The sequence below is a fragment of the Physeter macrocephalus genome, chromosome 18, assembly GCF_002837175.3.
Source record: "Physeter macrocephalus isolate SW-GA chromosome 18, ASM283717v5, whole genome shotgun sequence".
In the NCBI taxonomy this organism is placed as follows: domain Eukaryota; kingdom Metazoa; phylum Chordata; class Mammalia; order Artiodactyla; family Physeteridae; genus Physeter; species Physeter macrocephalus.
The window spans coordinates 43,726,458-43,740,214 of NC_041231.1; the positions used below are offsets into that span (position 1 = coordinate 43,726,458).

At 37.4% G+C, this 13,757-nt stretch overlaps 1 protein-coding gene across 3 annotated transcripts in view; it reads left to right on the top strand.

Moving 5' to 3' along the window:
• MAP4 (microtubule associated protein 4) overlaps positions 1-13,757 on the top strand; it is a 106,742-nt gene that overhangs the window by 29,010 nt on the left and 63,975 nt on the right. The window contains exon 1 of one of the 3 annotated variants that reach the window (XM_028479249.2): positions 2,294-2,386. The exons of 1 other annotated variant lie outside the window; for it this stretch is intronic. The gene's annotated coding sequence lies outside the window, so the exon portion shown is untranslated. Of the gene's footprint in view, positions 1-2,293; positions 2,387-13,757 lie in introns of those variants that run through there. One more of the 3 variants, XM_055079816.1, reaches the window with a different exon arrangement.

The following is a 13,757-nucleotide window of genomic DNA, read 5'->3' on the forward strand; positions in this document are numbered from 1 at the left end:
TTTTTAAAAATTAATTAATTAATTAATTAATTAATTTATTTATTTATTTTTGGCTGCATTGGGTCTTTGTTGCTGTGCGCGTGCTTTCTCTAGTTGCAGAGAGCAGGGGCTACTCTTCGTTGCAGTGCACAGTCTTCTCATTGTGGTGGCTTCTCTTGTTGCGGAGCATGGGCTCTAGGCATGCAGGCTTCAGTAGTTGTGGCTCACGGGCTCTAGAAGCGCAGGCTCAGTAGTTGTGATGCATGGGCTTAGTTGCTCCGCGGCATGTGGGATCTTCCTGGACCAGGGCTCCAACCCGTGTCCACTGCATTGGCAGGTGGATTCTTAACCACTACGCCACCAGGGAAATCCCTGTGAGGTTGTTAAGTAAGAGTGATTTGTAGGAACCTCTTGGGTTGGCAGGCTGACTGCAGAGCTAGGCAGGTTGCTGAAATGTTAGATATCGTCAGAGCTTTTCAGAAAAGGTTATATGTCCTCAAATTGATCTATACAGTCAGTGCAGTCAAGATCCCATCAGGATTTTTTTGTATAAATCAACAACTGATTCTAAAACTTATATGGAAAAGCAAAGACACTAAAATATAACCAAGACAATTTTAGAAAAGACCTAATTTGCAGGACTTGTGTGACATCATTTCAAGACTTTATACAAATACAGTAATCCAGACATTGTGGTACTAGCAAAATGGATAGATTTATAGGCCGGTGGAACAGGAGGGTCCAGAAACAGACCTGCACGTAATATGGCCAGTTGATTTTCAAGAAAGGTGCAAAGGAATCAGTGGAGTAAAGGAACAATTAGATGTCAATGTACAAAAATATGAACATAGACCCATATCTTTTTTTTTTTTTTTTTTTTTTTTTTGAGGTATACGGGCCTCTCACTGCTGCGGGCTCTCCTGTTGCAGAGCACAGGCTCCAGACCCGCAGGCTCTGCGGCCATGGCTCACGGGCCCAGCCGCTCCGCGGCATGTGGGATCCTCCTGGACCGGGGCACGAACCCGTGTCCCCTGCATCGGCAGGTGGACTCTCAACCACTGTGCCACCAGGGAAGCCCTAGACCCATATCTTATACCACGTAGAAAATTTAACTCCAAATGTATCATAGACCTCAATGGGAAACCTAAATGAAAACTATAAAACTTCTAGAGGAAAACATAGGAGAAAATCCTCTGACCTTGGGTTAGGCAGAAATTTCTTAGATACCCCACCAAAAGCATGGAAGCATGAAGGAAAAAATGATAAATTAGACTTTATCAAAATCAAAAGCTTTTGCTGTTCAAAAGACACAGTTAAGAAAACAAAAATACATTTCTTGGATGTATTTTCTTGGAAAATACATTTATGGGAGAAAATATTTGCAAAACTCATCTGATAAGGGTTGGTATTCAGAACAATAAAGAATCTTCAAAATTCAATAATAAGAAAATACACAACCCAATTAAAAAAATAGTCCAAAAAATTTGACCGTTCAATTCACCAAAGAAAATAAAAGAATGGCAAGTAAACAAATGAAAAGTTGCTCAACATCCTTAGTTATTAGGAAATAAGATACAACTACAGTCTATTAGGATAGCTTTAAAAAAAAAAAAAAAAAAAAAGCCCTCTGCTTCCAGAGATGCTGCTGGTGACTTCCAGGTAATCCTCATGTACAGGAGCAGTGATGGTGCCCTGGACTTTCTACATGGGTTGTTGTTGTTTTTGTTTTTGTTTTTAAATATTTATTTATTTGGCTGTGTTGCAGCACGTGGGCTTCTCTCTAGTTGTGGCACTCAGGCTCCAGAGCTCATGGGCTCTCTAGTTGTGGTGTGTGGGCTTAGTTGTTTCGTGGCATGTGGGATCCTGGTTCCCCGACCAGGGATTGAACTCGCATCCCCTGCATTGGAAGGTGGATTCCCAACCACTGGACCTCCAGGGAAGTCCCACGTGGGGGTTGTTTTAAACGGCTCTGTGTCCTTGGACCATTTGGTTTGAATCACAGGTTCTAAACCTATGGTGCTTCATGATGGTTTTATTGAGTATAATAGTAACCTTTGACAATGTACAGAGCAGGAAAGACTTAGACTTCTTATTAGGAAAGCTTCTCCTGTAGTTGTGGTGCTTATCAGAGTTTGGATGCCATAGGAATCAATGACTCAGTTCTGTTCTGTGTTTCTGGATTTCCTTTTATTGGATCTTTAAATTTTGGACAGATTTTATCTGCTTTAAGCTAATGCTATGAAGAGTGACAAAAATTCTACTAGTTAGACAGTAGTTGCGTCTGTTTTTCATTTTTCTATCTGTCACAGTGGGTAATTATTCTTTGTGGTCATTGCAGGTACTTCATCTTCTCAAGCAACAGTGCTTGCCAACGGTGACCACGGAATAGAAGGGAATGATGCCACTGGTAAGTGATTCCCAGGAGTCCCCAGATGTGTGGGTGAAAGAGTCACAGTAAACACCCTTGATCAGTTCCTTTGAGGAGGATTTTTAGTGGAAGCATATGGATTATTTCTAAGGGTACTCTTGTTCTTGGTGGTTGTATTTAAACCCAGGGCATCTGCCCCATAACATTTCCAGCAATGGAAAGAGAGAATTTCATTTGATATTCCTTGAATATCTTTTGTAGTTGTACCACATAGGAGCTGGATCAATCTTAACAATATGCTTTTGTTGCAGAATGACCAAAAAAATGTTATAATGGAGTCCTTTGGCTGCTACAGTTCTTTGGGCAGGTCTCATCCCTGAATGCACACTGCACTCAGTTTGCTTTCCATGGCTCAATGTTAGGAAACTTGTGAGCAGGAAATTAAAAGTTCTTTCCTTTCTGTTGTGCCCTCAGTCTGTTTTTCCTTTATTTTTCCCTTAACTGTTACTTTTGAAATCTGTCTCTGATGCCTAGCCCATTACCAGGGCTAGCACTGAGTTCCTGTGGGTTCCCTCAGTGTACTTGTAGTGAGCAAAATTCTTGAAGCAGTAGCAGGGTCCATAGGGATGTATAATACTATGTAAATCTTTGTTTAGGTAGTTGATATGAGAGCCATGTTGAATTTTTAAAAATAACTGCACTTAATTAGCTTAAGTGCACAATCAGGCTGACACTGTTGCCCCAGCTGAAAAGACTTTTAACTGGGCATAACGTTTGCTTCATATTACTGCAGGGAGGCAAGTGCTAGCTATGTCTGTGTTCCTCTTCTTGCACACATACCTTAGCCTTGAGAAGCCTTTCCTTGAGCCACCATAGGATTTCTCGGTTTCTGAGGCTTCCAAAAAGCCTTCTGTTAGCAATAGCGGTTATTCCAGGATTTACTCTTTATTCTGTGACCTTTAGAAATGTTGTATACATCTTTGTATGTTAGGTTTACTGATGACTAGGTTCTATTAGTTGTGAATGTTAGTTTTACCCAGTGACAATAAATCCTTATTAGCAACTCATTAATTAGGAATTCTTTACTTCAAAAGCTAGAAACAACCTGAAGTGCGACCTTATTTATCTTCCAGTTTTGTGAACTGAAATTTTTTTGTTTTTTTTTGTTTTTTTGATAATCTTAGTTTGTATGTAGTGTTGACTGTTTCTGTGTCTGCTTTGAAAGCAAAGGTCTATATAATTTTGGTTTTAAGAAAATATTTGTAGAAATATTTCCATGATTAAAGGAGAAGAAGCTTGAACACAAACTTTTAAAAAATGAATAAATTCAGCTTTCTTTAATGAGGAGGCAGTGCTAGGGGAAGGAAAGGCTTGAAGGGATTGATTTGGTTAGCCATTTGGAAGAATGAATGCCATTTTCATCCGGGAAGGAAACGACTACCACACTAGAGTAGGTTTCTTCTCCAGCAGGATGTCAGGTCTGACCAGAGGAGACTCAGACTTTATGTAGCAATTGTTTCCCACCGCCACAGCTTAATTGTGCAGGAAAAGAGAACAGGAAGAATATGCAGCCTGGCCCTTACTGTTTGAAGACTTCAGTTCTCTGGCTGCAAAAAAGAACCCAGCTGTTTATGAACTGCCCAGTGCCATTATGAGAGCAGGTCTTTCTGCTCTTGGACACCTCTCCACCATTGTGTAGAATATAGTTTGCACACCTGGGGAGATGTTGTGTTCTCAACCTGACCTCTTGAATATATTAAAGCAGGTGCTTTACTGAAAATACGCATGTTTCATTGGGGGTGGAAAGGAGTAGGGAGGGGGCCAAGAGTGCATGTTTTCAGAGCATGTTGTGACATCATTCTAATTTGGCCATCACTAATGAGCATGTAGCTCTGTGCTCTTTTGAAAATTCCCACTTCTGCTTCCTTCAGAGTGTTATCTATAGTCCTAAGAGCAGACCCGCTCTGCTGACAGTGTATAAAGGGTTTATGAGCATCTTGCAATGTTGAACTTGCTGTTTACTAATGATCTGTGCTTTTCCACCCTTTCCTTCCCTTTCCTACTTCTTCCTCTCTTTCTATTTTTCTCCTCCTAGAAGCCTAGCGTGTCTCTCAACACTGGGGCTGCTGCAACACCAGACCAGTGATCTTTCCTAAGCACCGTTACACTTGTAAAACCTTCAGCATTTTGCAGAGCTTTGCTTTCCTTCCTGGACACGATATAGAAGAAGCTGAGGGTAGTTCTTCGGGGCCCATTTCTGCCGATGCCTGAGCAAACCACCTGCTTCCTTTTGTGCTCCGCAGGGCTTGATGGAACCTCGTTTCCCTTTGTGAGCACAAAGTACCAGATGAATTCTTTTTAATTTTAGTATTTTTATGAAGGTCATCTAATGTCTTTTATTTCTTGTTCTCTTTTAAAACTCATTTTTTAATTTAATTCAGTCTCACATTTTTCTTTTCTTTAAACATTTTTAGTTGGCCTTTTTCATTTGGTTTTCAGATCTTCAACCTGAATCAGGGTAATGTAGCAGCAAATGAGAAGGTGTGCCTTCATAAAGGGATCGAGGCTACCAGCACTGCCGTGAACCTCCCTTCTTCTCTCCCTCCTCCCTCCCTCTGTGAGCTCACTTTTAGGGTAGATTCATCTTTCAGGCTACCTATGTTTCTCTCTACCTTACTAACATCTGAATAATGATAGCTATTTTAATTTAAAGTTTTCTAATTTAGAGTAGTTCTGATTAAACTTTGAAAAAGATTTCCTGAAATGAAATCATCCTTTGTTATTTGCAAGTTGGGCTGAAATTGTTTCTATTACGAAATTAGGATCTATTTGTCCAGGCTTAGATTCTCCTGAAAATTTGACAGCCTTATTATTGTGTGTGGAATTTCATATCCCAAATTTCTTAACATGATCATGAACTATCAAGATAATAATTGGGAAGTTAAGGAAAATGGAATCCTGTATTGTTAGAATACTGGGATGTTGATACAGATAGGAAATGACTTTTTCTGTAGCAACCTGAGAATGAAGTTAAATTGCAACACATTGAAGAACTACAACCAATTATTAGGTTTCTAATGAAATGATTATCTGACTGGACTCCAGCTCTGTTCAGTGTTAGCCTCCCTGTGAACTGTGGAGGTGCCTTTGTGCAGCCTGAGGTGGGATTGGTGGGTCACATATAAATACCTGTGTGTCAAGTCCTTTACCACGTACCTTAGAATTTACTTTCACACATTCGGAGGATTGTCCCAGTAGGACTTTCTTTTTCTCATTCCTCATTTTCCCAAACTAAAAGCTAAAAAAATCTGAAACCATCTGGGACAAATACTGTGGAACTTTTCAAATGATAAGCTTTGATCGGATTTTTAGAAATAGAATATAAAACATGGGCCATGTTTTGAAATTGTAGAGGAGTCCTGGTTTAAGATCTGCAATGTGAGATACTCTTTAAAATTTTCTATCCTCTTACTGACTATGCAGGTTTGTATAATCACTAAGCTACCGATTATTTCAGATTAAATATTTGGCACCATGTTCTGAGGAAGATTTGAGATGTACATTGTTTTAGATCCCCTGACACAAAACTACTTTGGGGATGGGAAAGTTAGAATATTATGAAAGTTTAAACCAAGACTCTGCAATGACTTCTGGCATTTAGGAAGCATTCCCTTCCTGTGGTCACAAGGGTTTGTTCGTCTGCCAGGAATTCCTTCTGTGGGTTCTGGAGAGAAGACACTAAGGGAGGCACATTTTAGAGGGAAGTGCTTATGCTAACATTCTAAGCAGTTGGTAAATATGAAAACTCTTAGCAAAGGAGAAAAATATGAAAAATACCATAGGAGAGCACACCATCAAATAAAACATAGCTCTTTTCATTTGGTATGTAGTTGTTTCATATTTTCTTTGTGCCTTTTTTTTCCTAGCCAAGGAACTTTTCACAACTGTTAGTGCTAACTTTAAAAAATCATGCTTGACATTCTTCTATCACTTCTAACTAATGTCTGCAGTTTGTCTCGGTGACAGGTGGGTAGAAAAGCCTGGGTGTGACCCCTGTGGTATAGCTGTGGTCAGAAACATACACTCATACTTCATTATTGACATTGATTTATTCCACTTTAGTTTCCATTTTGTCATGTTTATTTCTCTTTGAAATTTGTTTTTTTCCAAATATGTTTCTTTTTGAATTTATGGAATTGTTGAAAATTTCTACTATCAGCCAGCTAAAATTTAGTGTATATTGTTAGCTCTGTTTCAATTGGATGTTTCATTTTGAAGGAAATAAATGTAACGTTTCACATATAGCTTCATATGAAGTAGCCAGTCCTGCAATGAAATGCTGTATTGCCATCATGGTCACACCCAGTGGCCCAGGATCTCACTGGTGAGGCAGCCAAGACCGGTCAGGGTTGCTCTATTGAAATGTGTTGTTTCTTTTATGCAATCTCTCTCTTTCTCTTTCTCTTTCTCTCTCTCTCTCTCTCTCTCTTTCTTGTTTTTTTCTTTCTTTGGCCCAATGTTGAAGATGTAGAACTTTGTTTTTAAATAATATTTTTATAACTTTATTCACTCACCTAAGTTTGTATTTGTTGTGACTTTAGATTTCAATGGTTTTGTATATTGGGACATTTTAATGTGATCATTGTGCTAAATAAATTACACTAATAAACATCTTACACCAACACTGTATGGACTGGATTTTGGTTGGGGTCTTAATTATTGAAGTATAATGTGGCCAAAACATGAGTTTTGTAAATAAAGACCCTTGAGACATGAACTCTTGGTCTAACAAAGCTTCTAATCCGATTCATAGTAATTCCGTAATTATATGGGCTTTTTACTTTTTGCCAGGCACCTTCACTTACGTTGTCATTTTGGATTATCAGAGTGAACTCCCTTTTATCCGGAATCTGTAAGAGTTAAGAAGCCCAAATGACTATTTTTATAGCATCTGATGAGAAAGACAGTTGGCAGAGTAGCAATAAGGAGTTATTGCAAAAGACAGTTTCCATGGCGTATCAATTACTGTTAGATACTTTCTAACACTACACTTAAGTTTTGTTTAGTCCAATTAAAATTCACATTCACAGTCTTCCTAAAATGCCTTTTGAATTAATATATAAACGTGTTACATTCAATAACATTTTAATTTTGTAACCTTATTGTTTGATAATCTAGTAGGCTGTATCTGGGAAGAATTCAATGGAATGCCCAATTTCCTAGCCATTCTGGGTTAGTGTGTCTTTACAGTAGATAGATTTGCAAATGCAGTATGTTGATTGAATTAAGCCTTTGAAAAGACTGAATACCTAAGGTAATTTGAATGGCATAAAGAACTTTTTTAGCTTGGCAAACATTTCTTTTTATTAAGAAAGCTCAATTTAATGTTCTTAGGTTTCTTTTCATTAAGAGAGCTCAATAATCTATTCTTAGGTTGAAGCACAATAATTTAAGTACTGTAAAGAGTAATTCGCAATCTTGACTAACCTTATAGGTACCCTAGGATTAAACTTTTGGTGATGGGAACAACTGTTGGGTTTTATTAGTGTATTCATTTTGATGAAAGTGAGATGAAACCCGGCTTCAGGTGGATTCTTCCTCCTTGTTGGCCTGGTAATATGGTGGGGCTGGGAGACTAGAGAGGGTTCTGGACAAAGACACAGGACTGGTGGGGCAGGAGCAGAGTGTTAGTTTTATTTCTAAGTCATGCGTAAAACTGGATTATCCTCCATTTTATTTTGATGCTGTTTTCATTACAGTGAAGGCTTAACAAGACTTAACCACAAATAAACATCTCTGCTGCCATGGAGCCAAATTACTGTTATTTACACTGGGGCTAGATGCAGTACACTAAGTGCTCCACAAATGGCAGTGTTACTAGTGGTTTCCATTGTGATCAGAGTCATGGCTTTTTATTGTTATAACTCTTCTGAATGGGATGTGTTTATCATTCCCTCAGGTCAGCACAGCAGTGAAACAGTAAAACTGCTTTGTTACAATGTCATGACACAGAAAGTATCCTAGGTGTTTCATCCCTGTCACTTGTATCATCAGATGGAATGCAAAGGATTTTGTATTAGACAAAATTTAAGGCATCAAAAATGTGAAATCTTAACAGAAAAATCTGTAATGTTAGAATTTCTGAACAGCTATATTGTAACCAACCCATATGCTGGCATTAGCTTGTACATGAAGCCTGAACATAAAGCTGCACACTGTGTTCCTAGATGTAGACACAGCAAGGCAGCCATTACCCCTGTCCCTCCTCAAATCCTGAAAACAAAGCTTTAGGTTTTTTTTTCCTTTCTTTTTTCAGATATGTGTTGCATTTTGGAAACACACCAGTAAAATACCAACATCTAATGTTTCTTAAAGTTTTTTTTTTGGTTTACTGTTTCCTGGTAAAAATATAAAACTTCTCAGAAAAATCCACATGTACCATTAACACACATGTTATATTTACTTCTAGGGCATTTAGGACTCCCTTGAAACCAGCTCAGGGACTGAGCTTAAGAACCTTCATCTAAGCAAAGCATTTAAATTATACTGTGAGCCATTAGATTTCTATTTCTGTTGGAGTTTTGTGTTAAATGAAACAAAATAGCTTCTTCCTGAGCTTTGAGTGAGTCCATAATTCTGAAATACTTTTTAAACCATAACCTCGTTTATATGATTTGCTTCTCTTTGTGAAATGATACTCTACCCTATGTCAAAAGGCATTTGTTGATATAGAATATTTTTTTTTATTTGTAATTCTGTAAGTAATATACGAATACATTCTCCGTTCTAAGAAAAACTAAAGCATTGTAGATAGAGCCACACTCTATCAGAGACCAGAAGATTTTTACTCATAGTACTAACATTCACACACAGCTACTATAAGTTGATCTTGTATTTTTACCTGAATCTAGACATGAACAGATTCTTCTGCCTGATACATCTCATGAGTAATAAGGGTAACTGTCATTTGTGTAACACATTAGAGTTTGTAAAGTGCTTTTGAATGGATAACAGTATCCATTTTTCATTTGAAGAGGTTGAACTTAGGTTAATAAGAGAGCTCCAGGCTGCACCCAGTCTGGGAAGAAGTGCTGTGCTCTTTCTACCACAGTGTCATGTCTCAGTGGATCTTCTTAAGTGCTAACTAATCATCAGAAAGGTAGTCGGAAGGAACGGAAGTTTGAAGGCGTATTTAAAGGCTTTCTTAGGCACTATTTTCAGGGAGAAAATCTAGGCTGAGGCAAGGGTTTTGCATGTAGGTAGTTTATTTTGAGAAGTGATCTCAGGAAACAAGAGTGGGAGACTGCAGAAAGTGAAAACGGAAAGATGAAAAACCAATACAGTAAAGTATTACTAACTTAGTCACTGCTGTGGACAAAGAGAGCTTAGTCCTATTGGATGGGATTTAAAGGGTGAGAGGTGGGGGGCACAAGTGGTGTCCAATTAACCAAGAGGTTAATTCAACAAAAGATTTGTCTGCCTGTACTCTGTCATGGAATATGAGATCTTTGAGTTCTATACTGGGAAATTTGACTCAACTCCATCTATCATGTAACTAATTTCCAAGCCTAATTGTTAGAAACTGTGTAACTAACCACAATTTTAGTTTTGGAATTTTCCATCCTAATGTTTCTTTATGAATCAGTTTCAGTAATTTCTGTCTTTCTAGAATGTTTGTCCATTTCAATTAGGTTATGTATTTTGTTGACGTACCGTAGTTCTTGGTGTTCCTTTAGAAACCTTTTTATTGCTGTAACATTGGCATTGATGTCTTCTCTTTTATTCCTGAATTGAGTAATTTGAGTCATCTCTCTTTTTCTTGATCGGTCTAGCTAAAGATTTGTCAGTTTCATTGAGCTTTTCAAAGAGTCAACTTTGGTTTTCTCTCTTTTTCTCTTTTTTATTTCATTTCTCTATTTCATTTATTTCCTCTCTAATCTGTGTTCTTTCCTTCTGCTTGCTTTGGGTTTGATTTGCTCTTCTTTTCCTAGTTCTTTAAGGTGGAAGGTTATGTTACTGACTTGAGATTTTTTTTTTCCTTCTCTGTTATTGTAGGTATTTACAGGTATAAATTTCCCTCTGAGCAGTGTTTTAGCTGCATCTCATAAGTTTTGGTTTTCCTAAGTGTTGTGTTTTCACTTTCATTCGTCTCAAAGTATTTTCTAATATCCTTTATGATTTCTTTGACCTATTGGTGATTTAGGAGGGTGTTGTTAATTTCCACATATTTATGAATTTCCCAAATTACTTACTGTTGTCATTTCCTAATTTCATTTCATGGTGGTTGGAGAACATACTTTGTGTAATTTCAATCCTTTTGAATATATTCAGGCTTGTTTTATTGCCTAACATATGGTCTGTCCTAGAGAATGTTCCATGTGTATGTATGTTCTTCTGTTGTTGGGTGGAGTGTTCTATAAATGTCTGGTAGGTCTGCTTCGTTTATAATATTGTTCAGGTCTTCTGTTTCTTGTTGGTATTCTTCCTAGTTGTTCTATCCAGTATTAAAAGTGGTGTATTGAAGTCTCCAACAATCATTGATGAATTATCTATTTCTCAATTTTGTTAGTTTTTGCTTCATATATTTTAGGGCTCCCATTCTAATGTTTTAAGGAGAAATTTGAATAATACTAATTTTTATATGCTTTTTACATTGTTGAAGGATTAATGCCTTGTGAAAAATTCTGGGGTGTGGGTAAGAGGATGTATACAAATGATTATTCCAACTATGAGCTTCCAGCAACAGTAGGGAAATATCAGTCACTGGTAGAAGATTCAAAGTGCATTTTCAGGATGCTCATCATTGCTAATTATCACAAATCAAAACTACAGTGAGGTTACCACCTCCCATTGGTCAGAACGGCCATCATTGAAAAGTCAAAAAATAACAAATGCTGGAGAGGGTATGGGGGAAAAGGGAACCTTCCTACACTGTTGGTGGGAATGTAAGTTGCTGCAGCCACTATGGAAAACAGTATGGAGGTTCCTTAAAAAACTAAAAATAGAGTTGCCATATGATCCAGCAGTCCCACTCCTGGGCATGTATCCAGACAAAACTGTAATTCAAAAAGATACATGCACCCCTGTGTTTATAGCAGCACTGTTTACAATAGCCAAGACATGGAAACAACCTAAATGTCCATTGACAGACGAATGGATAAAGATGTGGTACATATATACAATGGAATATTACTGAGCCATAAAAAAGCATGAAATCATGCCATTTGCAGTAACATGGATGGACCTAGAGATGATCATAGTAAGTGAAGTAAGTCAGAAAGAGAAAGACAAATACCATATGATCTCATTTATATGTGGAATCTAAAATATCACACAAATGAACTTACCTATGAAATAGAAACAGACTCACAGACATAGAGAACAGACTATGGTTGTCAAGGGGGGGCGGGGGAAGGGATGGATTGGGAGTTTGGGATTAGCAGATGCAAACTATTATATATAGAATGGATAAACAACAAGGTCCTACTGTATAGCACAGGGAACTATATTCAATATCCTATAATGAACCATTATGGAAAAGAAAAAAAGTGCTTTTTCAAAGGATTTTTTCCCTAAAAATATCAGCTACCTTTTTTTGTAGAAATAGAAAAATCTGTCCTAAAACTCATATGGAATCTCAAAAGATCCCAAATAGTCAAAGCAATCTTGAAAAAGATAAAGTTAGAGCTCTCAGTCTTCCTGATTTCAGAATTTACAAAATGCTACAGTAATTAAAACGGTGATACTGGCATAAAGACAGACATAGAGACTAAGGAACAGAACAGGGAGCCCAGAAATAAACCCTTGTATATATGGTCAAATGATTTTAGACAAAGGCGCTAAGACCGTCCAGCGGGGAAAAGATAGTCTTCGTGTTAGGATGAAGGTGGATCCTTACTTTACACCATATACAAAAATTAACTCAAAATGGATCAAAGACCTAAATGTAAGAGCTGAAACTGTAAAACTCTTAGAAGACAACATAGGGCAAAATCTTCACGAAATTAGATTCGGCAACGATTTGTTGGATGTGACACCAAAAGCACAGGCAACAAAAGTAAAAATAGGTAAATTGGACTCCACCAAAGTTAAAAACTTTTGTGCATCAAAAGAAACTATCAATAGAGTAAAAAGGCAACTCATGGAATGGGAAAAGATATTTGCAAAACATGCATCTGACAAGGGGTTAATATCCAGAATATATAAAGCACTCCTACATTTCAACCACATGTAAACAAACAACTTGATTAAAAAAGAGCAAGGGACTTCAATAGATACTTCTCCAAAGAAGATATATAAGCCAGTAAGCACATGAAAAGATGCTTAACATCACTAATCATTAGGAAAATGCAAATCAAAAGCACAATGAGATACTACTTCACACCCATTAGGATCTAGGCTATTATTTTAAAGCAAACAAACAAAATACAAGTATTGGTGAGGATGTGGAAAAATTGGAACTCTTGCGCACTGCTGGTAGGAATGTAAAATGGTGTAACCATTATAGGAAGCAGTATGGGAGGTCCTCAAAAAATTAAAAATAGAATTACTGTATGATCCAGCAGTCCCACTTTTGGATATGTACCCAAATGAAAGCAGGGACTTTGTACAACCTTGCTTATAGCAGCATTATTCACAATAGTCAAAAGGTGGAAGCAACCTAAGTTATATATACATACAATGGAGTGTTATTCAGCCTTAAAAAGGAAGGAAATTCCAACATGTGCTCCAACCTGCATGAGCCTTGAAGACATTATGCTAAGTGAAATAAGCCAGTCACAAAAGGACAAATGCTGATGCCACTTACATGATTCCATTTATATGAGGTACTGCATATAAGTAATCAAATTCATAGAGACAGAAAGTAGAATGGTGGTTGACAGGAATTGGGAGTGGGGGGAATGGGAATTTATTTTTCAATGAGTACAGAGTTTCAGTTTTGCAAGATGAAAAAAAGTTCTGGAGATGGATGGCCGTGATGCTTGCCTAACAGTGTGAAGGTACCTAATGCCACTGAACTGCACGTTTAAAATGGTAAACATAAATAAATAAAGCTAGCTCCTTTAAAATGAAAAAAAGGTGACTTTCAAATTAACCATTGTGTACGTACAGACCTCTTTAGAATTAAAGTGTTGCTTTATATGTTAGCTGCCTTGTGGGTTTGTTCTAATTTTTCCAGTTGCAGAGAGAAATGCACAAATTTATAAACATTATTTAAATGCTAACCAGAGTTTAAAGGAACATTTTGTAAGAACATATGTAATATTAGCTAAATTCCATGAGGAGGTTGGATGAGAACTAAGAAAATTTGAAATTAGAGCTTGAAATCTCCATTTAGATGTCGAGTTGACATCTCAAATTTGAGGTGTCCTAAACTGTACTTCTGATCCCACCCCTGCAACTAAAACAA